Source organism: Odocoileus virginianus, chromosome 6 (genome assembly GCF_023699985.2).
Source record: "Odocoileus virginianus isolate 20LAN1187 ecotype Illinois chromosome 6, Ovbor_1.2, whole genome shotgun sequence".
Classification (NCBI taxonomy): Eukaryota; Metazoa; Chordata; class Mammalia; order Artiodactyla; family Cervidae; genus Odocoileus; species Odocoileus virginianus.
Genome location: NC_069679.1, coordinates 73058523 through 73074156, shown reverse-complemented (window position 1 = coordinate 73074156; position 15634 = coordinate 73058523). Strand labels below are relative to the sequence as shown.

The 15634-nt window shown below is 40.7% G+C and overlaps 1 pseudogene; it reads left to right on the top strand.

The window, feature by feature from the left end:
- Positions 1-9149: 9149 nt before the first annotated feature.
- LOC139035813 (U4 spliceosomal RNA) lies at positions 9150-9282 on the top strand (annotated as a pseudogene).
- The last annotated feature ends 6352 nt before the right edge of the window (positions 9283-15634 follow it).

The following is a 15634-nucleotide window of genomic DNA, read 5'->3' as shown; positions in this document are numbered from 1 at the left end:
GGACGTACGAGCGCGACTACGCCTGCGCAGTGGCCACAGAGCGGAGAACAAAGGCGAGATAGAGCGGCCCCGTCATCAGCGACTCTCGGTTGCCATCTTTCTTCCGGTTAGGATAATGTCGGGGCGAGTAGAAGATTACCGTAGAACCATAGAGTCTCCACGCTGAAAACGGTGGTAGAGATCCTATCGCTCTACGGGTTCATTTTTGAATGGAGAAAAAAAAAAGGGTTCCATTCACAATAGCAACGATCGCAACAACAGCAACAATAAAAAACAAAAAAAAAACCCAACCTGTGAAGCAGGTAGGACTAACACTAAAAAGAAATATGTAGAACCTATATAAAGGAAACTACAGAACCGTAGCGAATCATATCCGAATGGAATAAAATTAGACTTGAAATAATGGAGAGGTTTACCATGGTTCTGAATGAAAAGAAGAAAAAGTATAAAGATGTCAGTTCTCAAATTAAGTGCATAGGCTTCAGTCAGTTCTAACAAAAAATCCAGTTGGGAACAAATCTGTGAAGATGTATTCTGAAGACAGAATGTAAATCTTCACTAATTCCTGCAGGTATTGTAAAAGCGGAGAAGGGGAATTCTTTAGAATAATTCAATGCAGAAAAATTTACTTCGGAGAATATCAGCCAAGGGGAAGAGTGTAAATGCCAGATAACAAGATTGTCCAGAGAGGACTAGATTGGATTTAGAAAATAATCGAGTCTCATGGAAGACTAAACAGGAACTCCTTTGGCTTGAATGAATCACTGAAAAACAAAACTGATACACCCTGAATTCTGAAAAACAAAACAGAAAACTGTGAGACTGTTAAGTGTGTCCATGTGTCAGTTGTGCGCCCCTTAAAGATTTGACATTGCTTCCATCCCAGCGACCCAGATCTTCACCTCTCTTAGGAGGTGAATGTGAGTAGAAAGTAGGGCAACTAAGTATCCTTCAGAAGAAAGAGCATTTCATTCTCAAATAGAAATTTAGTTGTGTTCCTTTTAATTGTTACTGAAATATAAAGTGCATACCTAAAATTACAAATCATACATACAGCTTAGTGAATTTTCACAAACCAATCACACTTGTGTTGAGATCAAGAGACAGAACATTACCCAATTCAGAAACCCACTTACTTGTAGTTTTCATATTTTCAATTGAAATTCTCCTTGAAAACTATAGAAATAAATGTAATTTCCTGTAGAACAGGCTTAAGGAGAAAGATTTGTATGAGTAATGAGAAAATCATCTCATTAGATGCAGAAAAAGAATGTGATAAATTTCAATGTCCATTTATGGTTTTTTGTTTTTGGGGTTTTTTTTTTGGCTGCCTTGCGGCCCACTGTGTGCAGACTTTCTCTAGTTGCAAGCAGTGGCTCCTCTCTAGTTGCCGTGCACAGGCTTCTTGCAGTGTCTTCTCCTGTTGCGGAGCCTTAACTTTAGGTGTGCGGGCACACAGCTGTGTCACACGGGCTTCGTTGCCACGCTGCATGTGGGATCTTCCCTGACCAGGGACCAAATCACTGTTCCCTGCATTGGCAGGCAGATTCTTAACCACTGAACCACCAGGGAAGTTCTCCATTTATGACTTTTTAAAAAATATTTACTTAATTAATTTGGCTGCATCAGGTCATAGGTGCAGCATGCAGGATCTTTAGGTGTGGCATGTGGGATCTAGTTTCCTGATCAGAGATGGAACCCGGGTCCCCTGCGTGGGAAGCACAGTATGTTAGCCACTGAACCACCAGGGAAGTCCCATCCATTTATAATTTTTAAAAAGGTTTGCAAGTCAGAAATAAAAGGAAACTTCCTTGATCTTATACACAGAATACTTACTAAGAAAACTACAGCAGACATCACAATGCTGAAGAGTTGAAAGTTTTCCCACTGAGGTCAAGAACAAATGTTCACTACTATCACATCTGTTATGGGTTGAAGTTTGTTCCTCCTCCCCCATCCCCAAAAGATTTTTAGGTCCTCACCCCCAGCACCTCAGAATGTAACCTTATTTGGAAATAGGTTTGTCGCAGATGTAGTTTATTAAGATGACGTCATACTGGAGTAGGATGGGCCCCCATCTAAAGTGTCCTTATAAGATGGCCATTTGAAGACAGTACACAGAATGCCATGTGATGCTGAAGGCAGAAATGGAGTCATGCAGCTGCAAGCCAAGGGATGGAACAGGTGGAACATACACTGCAAGTGGGAGTGTAAATTGGGATGACCACTCTGAAATACTGCTTGGCACTATCTAGTAAAGCTGAACAGCCTCAGAGTCTATGACCTGGGAATCCCACTCCAACAAAGGATATAACCAACAGAAATGCATACATATATATATATGTATGTGTGTGTTCACTAAAAGACATGTACAATAATATTCATAACAAACACTATTTGTAATGACTGAAAACTGAAAAGCAACACAAATGTCCACCTGCACTAGAATAGACAATCAAATTTGTATATTTATATGATGGAATACAAAACACCAAAGAGAATGAATGATCCAAAACTACGTGAAACAACTCAGATGAATCTCACAAAGTTGAGCAAAAGAAGCTAGACAGAAAAGAATATATACTGTATGTTTGCACATATATACATTTAAAAATAGGCAAAATTGATATATAGTGTTGGAATTTAGGACAGTGGAGGGACAGTGACTTAAAGGGGACAGAAAGGGGCTTGCTGATGCTGATTCTTCATCTGGGTGCTGGTTGCATATCTAGGTTGGGTTTATGAGCAATTCATCAAGCTATACTATTTTTTGTTTGAACACTTTCCTGTTTGTGTAATTCAATAATGTACCTACAGGAAGACTGTGAAAGATGGAAGTTCCAAGGACTATTTACTATAAAATTGACTTTACAGATTGTTCAAAAGTAGGCAAAATGAAATCATAATGTTGAAGTGAAGGTAGTGCCTTTGGGGAGAAGGAAAATCTTAGTGACTGGGACCGGTCACCAGTAGGGTTTTTTGTTTTGTATTTAATATTTACTTATTCATTTGGCTGCATCTGGTTTTAGTGTCAGCAGATGGGATCTTCCTTGCTGCATGCAGAATCTTTTTGTCGCAGTACGTGGGCTTCTCCAGTTACAGGGTGACTTGTGGGATCTTGTTTCCCCAACCAGGGATCAAACCCACATCCCCTGCATTGGAAGGCAGATTTGTAACCACTGGACTGCTGGGGAAGTCCCGTAGGTAGGACTTTAAAGGGCTGACAATGTTCTGATTCTTGAACCAAGTGGTAATTATGCAAACGTTTCCTTTGTTAAAACTTCAGTTCAGTTCAGTTGGTCAGTCTTCTGACTCTTTGCGACTGCATGAGTTGCAGCACGCCAGGCCTCCCTGTCCATCACCAACTCCTGGAGTTTACTCAAACTCATGCCCATCGAGTCGGTGATGCCATCCAGCCGTCTCATCCTCTGTCATCCCCTTCTCCTCCTGCCCCCAATCCCTCCCAGCATCAGGGTCTTTTTCAATGAGTCGGCTTTTCGCATGAGGTGGCCAAAGTATTGGAGTTTCAGCTTCAGCATCAGTCCTTCCAATGACCTGGGACTTATCTCCTTCAGGATGGACTGGTTGGATCTCCTAGCAGTCCAAGGGACTCTCAAGAGTCTTCTCCAACACCACAGTTCAAAAGCATCAATTTTTCGGCGCTCAGCTTTCTTCACAGTCCAACTCTCACATCCATACATGACCACTGGAAAAACTTAGTGAGATGTAAATGTATCCTTTGCCGCTTTCTGATTGTGTGTTTTATTACACACAATTTTTAAGTTTTCAAAAGAGTGGGAAGGAGAAGAAAAGTGATGATAGTAGTAAACTGAGAAAGATGAGATTAGATGGAGAAAGGTGAAAACCTTTCTCTTGGCCTTTTCCTTTCCTACCTGGCATGGTAGGTTCTTGCTGTCAGGCCATCTATCCAGAACCCCTTCCTCAACAGGGGTCTTTCGTCTCCTCCTCAAGGGGAAACAGCACTGAGGTTTAAAACAGGTCCTTCCACATTTCCCTCATTGTTTTGAGAAAAATTTCAGCATTGTTCTAGGTGCTATAGGAAATCCTATCCCCTACATTCTTACTCTAGGGGAACTAACGTATAGTTGGCCATTCCAGTCTTGTAGCTTACACAATTAATTTTCAGAAGTCACAGCAAGAAAATTCTTTAAAAGAAGCCTCATTGTTTGTATGACACTCTTCTCATGATGTTTTGGTAGCATTGATTTCACGTATGACCTACCTCAAGCCCATTTTTTAGAGACTAGTTTTACTAATCTAGAATGCAAAAAGTAAAGAACAATAAAAACATGGTGGTAGTGGTTTAGTTGCTAGGTCGTGTCCGACTCTTATGACCCCATGACCCGCCAGGCTTCTCTGTCCATGGGATTTTTCATGCAAGGATATTGGAATGGGTTGCTATTTTCTTCTCCAGGGGATCTTCCCGACCCAGAGATCGACCCCTGGCCTCCTGCAATCCAACCCCAAGCCCATCTTTTAGAAACTAATTTTTCTAATCTAGAATACAAAAACTAAAGGGCCATAAAAACACAATCTTATTCAAAATGAAGTAAGGGATGAATTAAAGCACAAATCACATGGAAGGTTGTGTGTGGGAGACTCTAGAGGAAGTCAGCTGTCAATTGTCAAGGCTGTCAAAATCACGGCACGAGTCTTCTCTGGATTAGCTGCACTTCTCTCCTTATGTTTCATTCTTGCTGTTACTAGGGAGTCTTGGGTGAGGACTGAGATGAGGAGGTAACATTTGATTGGTTAGTGGCTTGAAGCCATATTCTGATTGGCTAGTGGCTTGCGTATTATTTTGTGTAATAGAAATCCAAATGCACCTTGTACCATTCTAAACAACAGGATCTAGAGGCAAATTATCTGCTATTGGATCCATGCACCCTTAAGATTTGGGAAGGATAGTGTGTATTCTCAGGGTAACCTGGTCATACATAACCTTGACAATAGGAGTACTTCTTCCCCTTCTTATAACCATGATGTTATGCTTTCACTTTATTCTAAAAAAAAAAAAAAAAATAGGTGTCCATGTGTGTGTGCTTCAGTCATGTCTGACTCTTTGCCTGCCAGGGTCCTCTGTCCGTAGGATTCTCCAGACAAGAATACTGGAGTGGGCTTCCAGGCCCTCCTCCAGGGGATCTTCCTGACCCAGGGATCGAACCCCTGTCTCTTATGTCTTCTACCTTGGCAGGCAGGTTCTTTACCAGTAGTGCCACCTGCCAAAGCCCCATAAGTGTTTATAAGTCATCTCAATTGCATGTGGTCAGTCCTTCATTTCCAATAGATCTACACAGTTTAGGAGAGCCTGTAACTTATATCTGTTACACTTCTTTGGATGTTGTCCATACAACAGCAGCTAAAACTTTAAAAGAAACGTGTTTGGAAAGATATTGTAGAAGGCACAGAATAGACAAGAAGGCCATTACAACTAGGTCTAGGAGCAAAAAGCCAAGCCAGGAGCTATCCAACTATTAAAGCTCTGAATACTGTACAAAACAAGGTTAAACTCTTTTTTTCCCCCTTCAGCTACTCAATGTCTTCTCAGATCTATGGGGTGGTGAAAGGAAGGATCTGGAAGAAGGAGCCTCCAGTTCTCTCTTCAGCCTCTATGGTGAAAAGATTGGGTATTCTGATACAAATCCTAATACAACTGCACACAATTTGGGAAAGTGTTAACATCCCAAGAAAAAAAGTCTAGGTACAGTTAGGAGGAGTGGATATGAGCATACAAAAGCAAGAAATACCCACTCCCCTGGTGGAAGGGCCTCCATTTGCAGGCAAATGGACTCAAAGTACAGGCATGAAAAGAATATTAGCATTATCAATCAAATGCAAAAAGAACACCACCGAAAAGATCTTCAGAGAGAATGAACTCAAGCTTTCTGAGCAAGGGTAAACTAGGGGTGATTTTTAAATGTGTATAATATTAATATATTAATTAAGTAGTCTAGACTTCTGTAGCAATGAGGAACTGAAGTATAGTAGGTTAAACAAAAGTTCATTTTCACTCATAGAACAATTCAGAGGTAAGCAGTCCATAGTTGTCATCTTCAGCTTAAAGCTTCCATCTCTGGGTTCAAAGTGGCTGCTCTGGCTCCTGCCAGCAAATCTGCCTCTAGTCTATGGGGAGGTAGAATGGGTTAGGTTCAGTTTAGTCGCTCAGTCCTGTCCAACTCTTTGCGACCCCATGAAACGCAGCATGCCAGGCCTCCCTGTCCATCACCAACTCCCAGAGTCCACCCAAACCCATGTCCATTGAGTTGGTGATGCCATCCAATCATCTCATCCTCTGTCGTCCCCTTCTCCTCCTGCCCTCAATCTTTCCCAGCATCAGGGTCTTTTCAAATAAGTCAGCTCTTCACATCACGTGGCTAAAGTATTGGAGTTTCAGCTTCAACATCAGTCCTACCAATGAACACCCAAGATTGATCTCCTTTAGGATGGACTGGTTGGATCTCTTTGCAGTCCAAGGGACTCTCAAGAGTCTTCTCCAACATCACAGTTCAAAAGCATCAGTTCTTCAGCACTCAGCTTTCTAGAATGGGTTAGTGGAGCATAGCTTTTGAGGAGCTTGCCTTTTAAGGTCATAATCCAGAAGAGATACTTAGACCTAGCTGTCACTCCCTCAGCATTAGTAAGTTCTTGATCACTTCTTATCCCAGGACTTTGCCATCTTGCTACTCCTGTGGCAAGTGTATCCCTGTTTGTGTTTATGTACGATTTCTAATCTTGCTATAGCTGTTCAACTCTCCATGTCTTGAGATCTAAATTCCCCAAGGGGGAATGAACCCCCTGCCAATCTATATGTTAGATGTTTGTGGGTAAGATGCCCTACCCTCGACTCAATTAACAGTAGTTGACTTTGCTGATTATTGTCATGGTCCATGTGTGGGTTGGAAGAGAATTTCCAGACACGAGGCAGAGTGAGAGGAGAATAAAGTTTATTAGAGTAGGAGAGCCAAACCCTCTTGCAGGCTAGCAGCCAACTTTTATAGCCTCAAGACAGAGAAAATTCCTACTGGAATGTGGCATTAGGTGATTAGTTAGGATGCTATAAGGTGGATAACAAGGTGGGTATTTTACATAATATGGGATCAGGAAATTGGCTAGCTTAGATCCAGAGGATCATGGCAACAGTTGCTATGGGGCTTGGTCTGTTCCAGAGACTTTTATTGTGTGACCTTGGTACAGGGCTCCACACCTGTGACCTTGGTGTAGAGCTCCACCATCATGAAGTACCAATTTGGCAATTAATATTGAAGGTGATTGCTCTGTAGGTGTACTATTCATGCTAGCTTTCTGTTCAATACACAGATGGATAACACACTGAACAATTTAGACTCAAAGTTCTTTTACCATGTCAGTCTCAAAAAGTTTATCACAATTGGTACCCAGAATACAGGATTAGCCCTTATCTTTGCTGGAATAGTTCCACTTCTACTATCTTATATTTTCATTAGCTATCTCAATCTTTTATTTTTACAGCCCTCTCATTCTTAATTTTTAATATATTTGTTCACCAACTGTCTTGAGCTTCCTGTCCCTTGGCTGATTCCCCTTTTCCCAATCAACACTCTTCTCGCAGTTTCACTTCCTATTAATTCTTTTTTAAAAATAATTTTTAAGTGTATTTATCTTTGACTGTGCTGGGTATTCACTGTTGTGCACGGGTCTTCCCTAGTTGCAGTGAGCGAAAGCTACTTCTCTGGTGGTGATACTCAGGCCTCTCATTGCAGTGGCTTTCTCGTTGCTGAGCACAGGCTCTAGGTTGGGTAGGCTTCAGTAGCTGCAGCACGTGGGCTCTCGAGCACAGGCTCAACAGCTGTGGTGCACCAGCTTAGATGCTCAGCCGCATGTGGGATCCTTGCTGACCAGGGATCGAACCCATGTCTCCCTCACTGGCAGGCAGACTCTTTACCACTGAGCCCCCAGGGAAGCCCCCTGTGTCAATTCTGGAACCTGTGTTATATCCATTCAACCTCCCTTGCATGCATCCTCAACTCTTTTTTTCTACTGTCATGCTTGCCCTGTAAACTCTCAAGTGTAGTTCATTCCACCGATCCAGAAGGATTTTGTTAAATACGTCTGTGGAAACTACATAACACACAATTGGTGCCACTACTAATTCAGGTTCTGCAGTTCTGCCTGGGCATTCAACATTACTTTGCCATTTATGTGTCACTGGCATCTCTCATTCACCACATGGCTATTTCAATTCTTCACCACTACCCCAAGCTTTGCCTCTCAATAAATGGCCTTGTTTTCAACATCACAGAGTTGAGATCAACATGATCAACATGTGATGTTTTCGACATCACAAAGTGGAGAAAGTTGAGATCAGTAGGCACAAACTCCTACTTCTTCTCACACACCCACCCACTAATTTTTCCTGCCTCCTAGCCTCCAGTTTTGGAGCAGCTCTTCTGTCCCAAGTCAATTCTGGCCTTCATGCTGTAGATCCCGTCTCTTGAGCCTACTCTGTCAATTATCTTTTTCTCTCTACTATATTTTTCACCAAATTTTTTATTTTCAAAAATGCCAAACCTGTGGAGAAGTTGTCAGAGTAAGTAAATACGGTAACTCCCTGGTGACCCAGTGTTTAGGACTCCACACTTCCACTGCAAGGTCACGAGTTCGATCCCTGGCCAGGGAACTAAGAGCCTGCTAGCTGCAGGGTACAGCCAAAAAAAGAAAAGAAGCACCCCATACTCTTCATCTAGGTGTAACATTTGTTGATGTTTCACTGCATTCTGTTTCTCCTTCCCTCTTTCATCTATCTATCTGCTTTTCCCCAAACCATTAAACAGTTACTTGAAGATATTGTGACCCTTCGCAGCTAAATGTTCAGTGTATTTCCTAGGAATGAGGCTATCCTTACATGCAATTACCACAGGGCTTCCCTGTGGCTCAGACAGGAAAGAATCCACCTGCAATGCAGGGGCCTGTGTTCAATCCTTGGACTGGGAGGATCACGTGGAGAAGGGATAGGCTACCCAATCCAGTATTCTTGCCTGGAGAATTCCATGGACAGAGGATCTTGGTGGGCTACAGTTCATGGGGTTGCAAAGAGTCACGACTTAGTGACTAAGCACTCACGAAATTCTACAGGCAAGAATACTGGAGAGAGCTTTGCGCAGTGGCAGTATCGTAGCCAATGAAGTTTATCCGAGGCGCGATTATTGCTAATTGAAAAAAAAAAAAAAAAGAATACTGGAGAGGGTTGCCATTCCCTTCTCCAGGGTATCTTCCTGACCCAGGGATCAAACCCACATCTCTTGCATCTCCAGCACTGGCAGGCAGATTCTTTACCACAAGTGCCACCTGGGAAGCCCCAACATAATATTCATGCTAAAGAAATTTAACATAAATACAATTACATTATCTAACAATCAGCCCATTCTTTAAATTTCCTTAATTGTCCCAATAATATCTTTTACAATTTCTTCTTATTAAATTCAGAGTGTAATCAAGGATCACACACTGCATTTAGTTTTCATGCCTACTTAGTCCCTTTAATATAAAACAGTTCTCTAGTCCCCCTTTTTTTTTTCACAACACTGACATTTTTTAAGACTCCAAGCCAACTGTTTGGCAGAATGTACCTCAATTTTGGGTTTCAGTTTCCTCACAGTTAGATTTCTTTTTTTAACTTGGGGTGTGGAAATATGCATAATTAATGTATCCTTCTGTACCTCACATCATGATATACATTATGTCAATTTGTCCCATCAGCAATGATATCAATTTTGATCATTTGGGTAATGCAGTGTTTATCAGATTTCTCTATTGTAAAGTTACCTATAATAATCTATGGGGTAATACTTTGAAGATCTGAAAATACCTTGTTCCCTGCAGTTTTTCACCAGTGGTTCTGGCGTCCACTGATGATTCTTGCCTGAATCAGTTATAACAGTGGTGATTGTAAATGATTTTATATTTCTATCATCCCTTCTATATTAGTTGTAAAATTCCTATATGAAAAAATTCCTCTCTTTCTTCCATTTTCTTTATTTATTCTAATGTCTTATGGACACGTGGATTCTTTATTAAAAAATGCATTGTATACCTTACATTTATACAATGTTATAGATCAAATATATATCAATAAATTTTAAAATAGTCATGATGATCCACTATTACCGCTATTAATTTTGATCCTTAAATTGTCTTGAATTTGGCCAACTTGAGCCTTTTCAGGCTGGTTCCTGTTTCTTTTGGCAAGTCCCCATTAATTTTTGAGTATTTCCTTGCATTATTCTATAATTAAAAAATTTCCTTATTATGAAGAGGGACAAAGATAGTGACAGAAGGCTCCTGAACTTCCTTCCTCCCTTGGACACACAGAATGCACAACCACACACAGAGCAATTCCCTCTGAGAAAAATCCAGAAACTAGCCCAGTGACTTCTGCACAATGAGTAGACAACGCCTCAAAATGAGTAGGAAAGGCTGGGATACACTCTCACCGTAAATCTCACTCTCAGCCCAGTGCCATGCAATTGGGAGGGAACCCCCAACTTCCAGCTTCTGCCTGAGGAGTGAAGGGTTTGGACCCACATCTAGTACCCCAACTTTTAAGCAATCCCCTGGGATGAGTCCCTAAAACACCTAGCTCTAAAAACCAGCAGAGCTTGTGTCCATGAGTCCCACAGGACCGTAGCAAACAAGGAAACAATTCTTAATGGGCATGTGACTTCATTTGATCATTAAACTTTCATTTCTCACTGAGCATTGCTTTGCTCTTGTAATGAGGTGTTTTTTGTTTGTTTGTTTGTTTGTTTTGTAGTAAAAGATGTATCATGCTGGAGAAGGAAATTGCAACCCTCTCCATCATTTTTGCCTCGGAAGTCCCATGGACAGAGGACCCTGGCAGGCTGTAATCCACAGGGTCACAAAAAAGTCAGGCACAACTTAGTGACTAAACAGCAAAAACTAGAAGAAAAATTCCTATAGGAATCATTTTTCAGGATCAGCATATTCTAGTTACACTGAATTCCAAAGAAATACTGGTTTTTTTCCTAGGAGCAAAAATCCCTCTCTTATCTGAGACCAAACAGAGACCCCATGACGTGACTGGCCTGGTGATTTAAGCTTAAATTCTGACTCCCAAGAAGAAACGACACGCACACACAAAGCCATTGCAATTACAGCACTAAAAGTTAGTGTACAGTGGGATTCATACAAGATATGGATCCAGGAATTTCATGTACTAATTAGCCGTGGGACTCAGGACACATCTCCTAACGTTTACCGGTTATGAGGACAACCATGATACCCATGCATGAGGTTGCTGTAAAGGTTCAATATGATGGTGAAAGGGAAAATATGCTATCAACTACTAGGTGCTCAGAAAATAAATTTAATTGAAATCTGACATACACTATTCTTTGACCCAGCAATCCCACTTGTAGGAGATAAGTTTCAGACAGAAAAGTAAAAGGACATAAAGATAGAGGTTCATAAAGATGAACACAGAAGTGTTCATTAAGTGTTGAAATTACAAAGAAGAAAAAAATCAGAAAGGCCGACAAGTCATGGTCCATCAATAGCACAGTGGCTGCAAGTTGAGCAGGGAACTGAGCTGTATCAGTGATAGAACTGACTTGCCTGAGCTGGGGTCCTGGATGCACTAATGTTTATGAACCTGGGCACATCACACAGCTTCTCAAGGCCTCAGGTTCCTCCCTCCATAAAATGGGAATAAGTGGTTACCTCAGAGCTTGTTGTAAGGATTATAGTTAATTCATGAAAATGCTTAGAAGAATAAATACTAATAAAACAATAAACAATAAAAAAATAAATAAAAGATGTATCATGTTACATCTGCCATCTTTATCATTTTTAAGTGGATATTTCAGTTGCTTCCATCTTTTGGTTATTGTGAATAACACTGCAGTGAACATAGGTGTGCACATATCTGTCAGATTCTGCTTTGAATTCTATTGTACATACACACAGAAGTAAGATTGCCAAATCATATGGTAATCCTATAATTTAGTTTTTTGGGAAAAACTACTATTTCCCATAGCAGCTGTACCATTTTACATTTCCAGTGCAAAGTGTTTCAGTTAATAAGATGTTGGCCATATCCTCACCAACATTTGTTCATTTTCTGTTCTTTTGACAGTTACTATCCTAATGGGAGAGCTATAATACCTCACTGTGGTTTTGATTTGCATTTCTCTCATGGTTAATGACGTCAAGCATCTTTTTCATGTGCTTGTTGGCTATTTGTGTATCTTCAGAGAATTGTCTGTTCAAGTCTTTTATCCATTTTTAAAATCAGGTTGGTTTTTATTGTTGTTGAGTAATGGAAGTTCCTTATAAATTCTGGATATTAATCCCTAATCAGATATATGACTTCCACATATTTTCTCCATTTCCATAGATTGTTTTTCACTCTCTTCATTGTTTCCTTTGATACACAAAAACTTTTAAGTTTAATGTAGCCCCATTTGTCTAGTTTTGCTTTTTCCATCTATGCTTTTGGTGTCACATCCAATTAATCATTGTTAAGTCCAGTTTTCTGAAGTTTTCTCCCTATGTCTTCTTCTAGTTTTATAGTGTAGATCTTTAATCCACTTTGAGTTACTTTTTGTGTTGTTGAGCGTAAGGTAAGTGCCTAACTCTGTTCTTTTCCATGTGGTTATTCAGTTTTCTGAACATCATCTGTTGAAGACTGTCCTTTTCCCACGTGTGGTCTTGGTACCCTTGTAGAGAATCATCTGGCAATATGGTCAGCCCTCCATCTGAAGGTATTGTACCTATAGATTCAAACAATCGGGGATAAAAATATTTGGGAGAAAAAAGTTCCAGAAAATTTCAAAAAGTAAAATTTAAACTTGGCAAGCACTGACAACAGTGATGGACAGGGAAAGCTCGTGTGCTGCAGTCCATGGAGTCGCAAAGAGTCAGACATGACTGAGCGACTGAACTGAACTGACAACGATTTACATAGCATTTATGTTGCATTAGGTATTATAAGTAATCTAGAGATGATTTGAAGTATACAGGAGGATGTGTGTAGGTTATACAAAGATCACCCATTTATATAATATATATGGTACTTGAGCATCCACAGATTTTGGTGTCTCAGGGGGTCCTGGAACTAATCCCCTGCTAATACGGAGGGATGGCTGCATGTGTGTGGGTTTATTTCTGGGCTCTTTATTGTTCCATTGGTCTATATATCTGTCTTTATGTCATCACAACACTGTCTTGATTACTTCTTGGCTTTGTAGTATGTTTTGAAATCAGTAAGCATGAGGCCTCCAAATTTGTTCTCCTTTTCCAAGATTATTTTGGCGGTTTAGGATCTCTTGAGATTCCATATCAGTTTTAGCATTTTTTTCCTTTCTGTTTCTGCCAACAAATATCATTGGGATTTTTTTTTAAGATTGCATTGAATTGCTCTGGGTGGTATGGACATTTTATTGCTATTGAGTCTTCCATTCCTTTGTGTTTTCTCTGATTTCTTTTAGCAATATTTTGTAATTTTCAGTGTACAAGCCTCTCACCTCCTTAAGTTAGGTTTACTCCTAGGTATTTTATCCTTTTTGATGTTATAGCAAATTGGATTGTTTGCTTAGTTTCATTCTTTCTTTTATTCTTTTCTTTTTTTGGATTGGTCTTTGTTAGTGTACTGAAATGCAACTGATTTTTCCTTATTGATTTTGTATCCCAAAACTTTACTGAAATCATTAATTAGTTGTTAACACATTTTACAAATGGTTTCTTTAGGGTTTTCTACCAATAAGACCATGTCGTGTAAAGTGAGATAATTTTACTTCTTCTTTTCCAATTTGAATGCCTTTTCTTTTTCTTTTCCAACTGTTCTAACCCAGACTTTTCAACATGTGCTTTATCAGTTGGCATAGACTAAGTTATGCTGGAGTAAAAAACAAACAAACAAAAAAACCAACCCAAATCTCAGTGGCTAAAAGAGCAAATGCTTATTTATCATTACCCCAGTGTCCCCATCATTTGGTTGAGATGTTCTGTGGGACCCAGGCAAGCAAGGTTGCAGCTCTATGTTTTTGTGATTGTTGAGAGAGGCCAAAGGGAGCTAGCTCAACATATAGTGATCTTTTTTTTAATATTACTTTCCAGTATGATCCTCTGATCACACATGAGGCTTCAATAATTTCTGTTTTTACTGTACTGGATCTTCGTTGCTGCACAGGCTTTCCTCTCTTTGCAGCAAGCAGGGTCTACCCTCTAGTTTTGTGTGGGCTCCTCATTGTGGTGGCTTCTCCCGTTGCTGAACTTGGGCTCTAGGGTGTGTGGGCTTCAGTAGTTGTGGCTCGAGGGCTCAGTAGTTGTGGTTCTGGGCTGCAGATCACAGGTTCAATAGTTGTGGCGCAGGGGCTTAGCTGCTGTGAGGCATGTGGGATCTTCCTGGATCAGGGATCGAGCCTGTGTCTCCTGCACTGGCAGGGTGGATTCTCCAGCACTGAGCCACTGAGGAAGCCCCACATACTGACTTTCAAAACTTCTACCTAAATGACATGTGTCACCTTCACTCACTTTGCCACACTTCACTTCAAAGGTGGTGGAGAAAAGCCTTCCTACCCTGGGTTCATGAATAGCAGAAAGCCGGAAACATGTGGTGAACAGCACAAACAGCCGCTACACTCTGCCCTTCTAGTTACCAAATGTTGATCTCACTTTTTCTTCCACAGGTCAGGTATACAGCATACAACGCCCTCCCCCACACACACCCTCACAGCCCTATCCAATCACATCATGTTCAAAGTCCAGGATATCGAGGTGCATGTGGCACAGCAGTCTGCAGCAAGGGGTGCGTGTAGTAGCGCCAGAACCGGGAGCTGTGGCTTGTTTTGATCACGAGACTTCTGCACCCAGAGGGCAAATTATCTGCCCCACACCAAATATGGGCTTCCCTGATGGCTCAAGGCGATAAAGACTCCACCAGCAATACAGGAGAGCTGGGTTCGATCCCCGGATTGGGAAGTTCCCCTGGAGGAAGGCGTGGCAACCCACTCCAGGATTCTTGCCTAGAGAATCCCCATGGACAGAGGAGCCTGGCGGGTTATAGTCCATGGGGTCGCAAAGAGTCAAATGCGACTGAGCAACTAAGCACATACACCAAATATATACAGTTGGTGAAATACTAACAGGACAACCACAGTGAACACTCCTATTCAGAAAAGGAAACAAAACAAAACACACAGAAGTGACTAGTCTCTAGCAATTCTGACTACAAGATGAACCATGCAAGGGCACCTTTAGCTTTTTCGGAAAAGCTAAACATAGGAGGACAGGCAAAAGTATATAAGGCATACTAAATAAAAAATTTGTTTAAAAAATTTTAAAAAACTTAAGTATGTAAGGCAAATGCATTACAAAAAAGAAAAAGAAAGCAAAGATCCTGTTCTTGTTAATAATATTAGAACAAATAGAATTCTGGCTAAAGAGCACTAAATGAGACTAAAAGTTTACACTATAATGCAAAAGGCTACAATTCACAAAAAAGTATACTGAATATCCATGCACAAAACAACACAGTAGCAACTTTCAACAAGTGGAAACTCTAAGAAGTACAAGAAGAAATAGACAAAATATACTAATATTAGAAAACTTTTTTCTC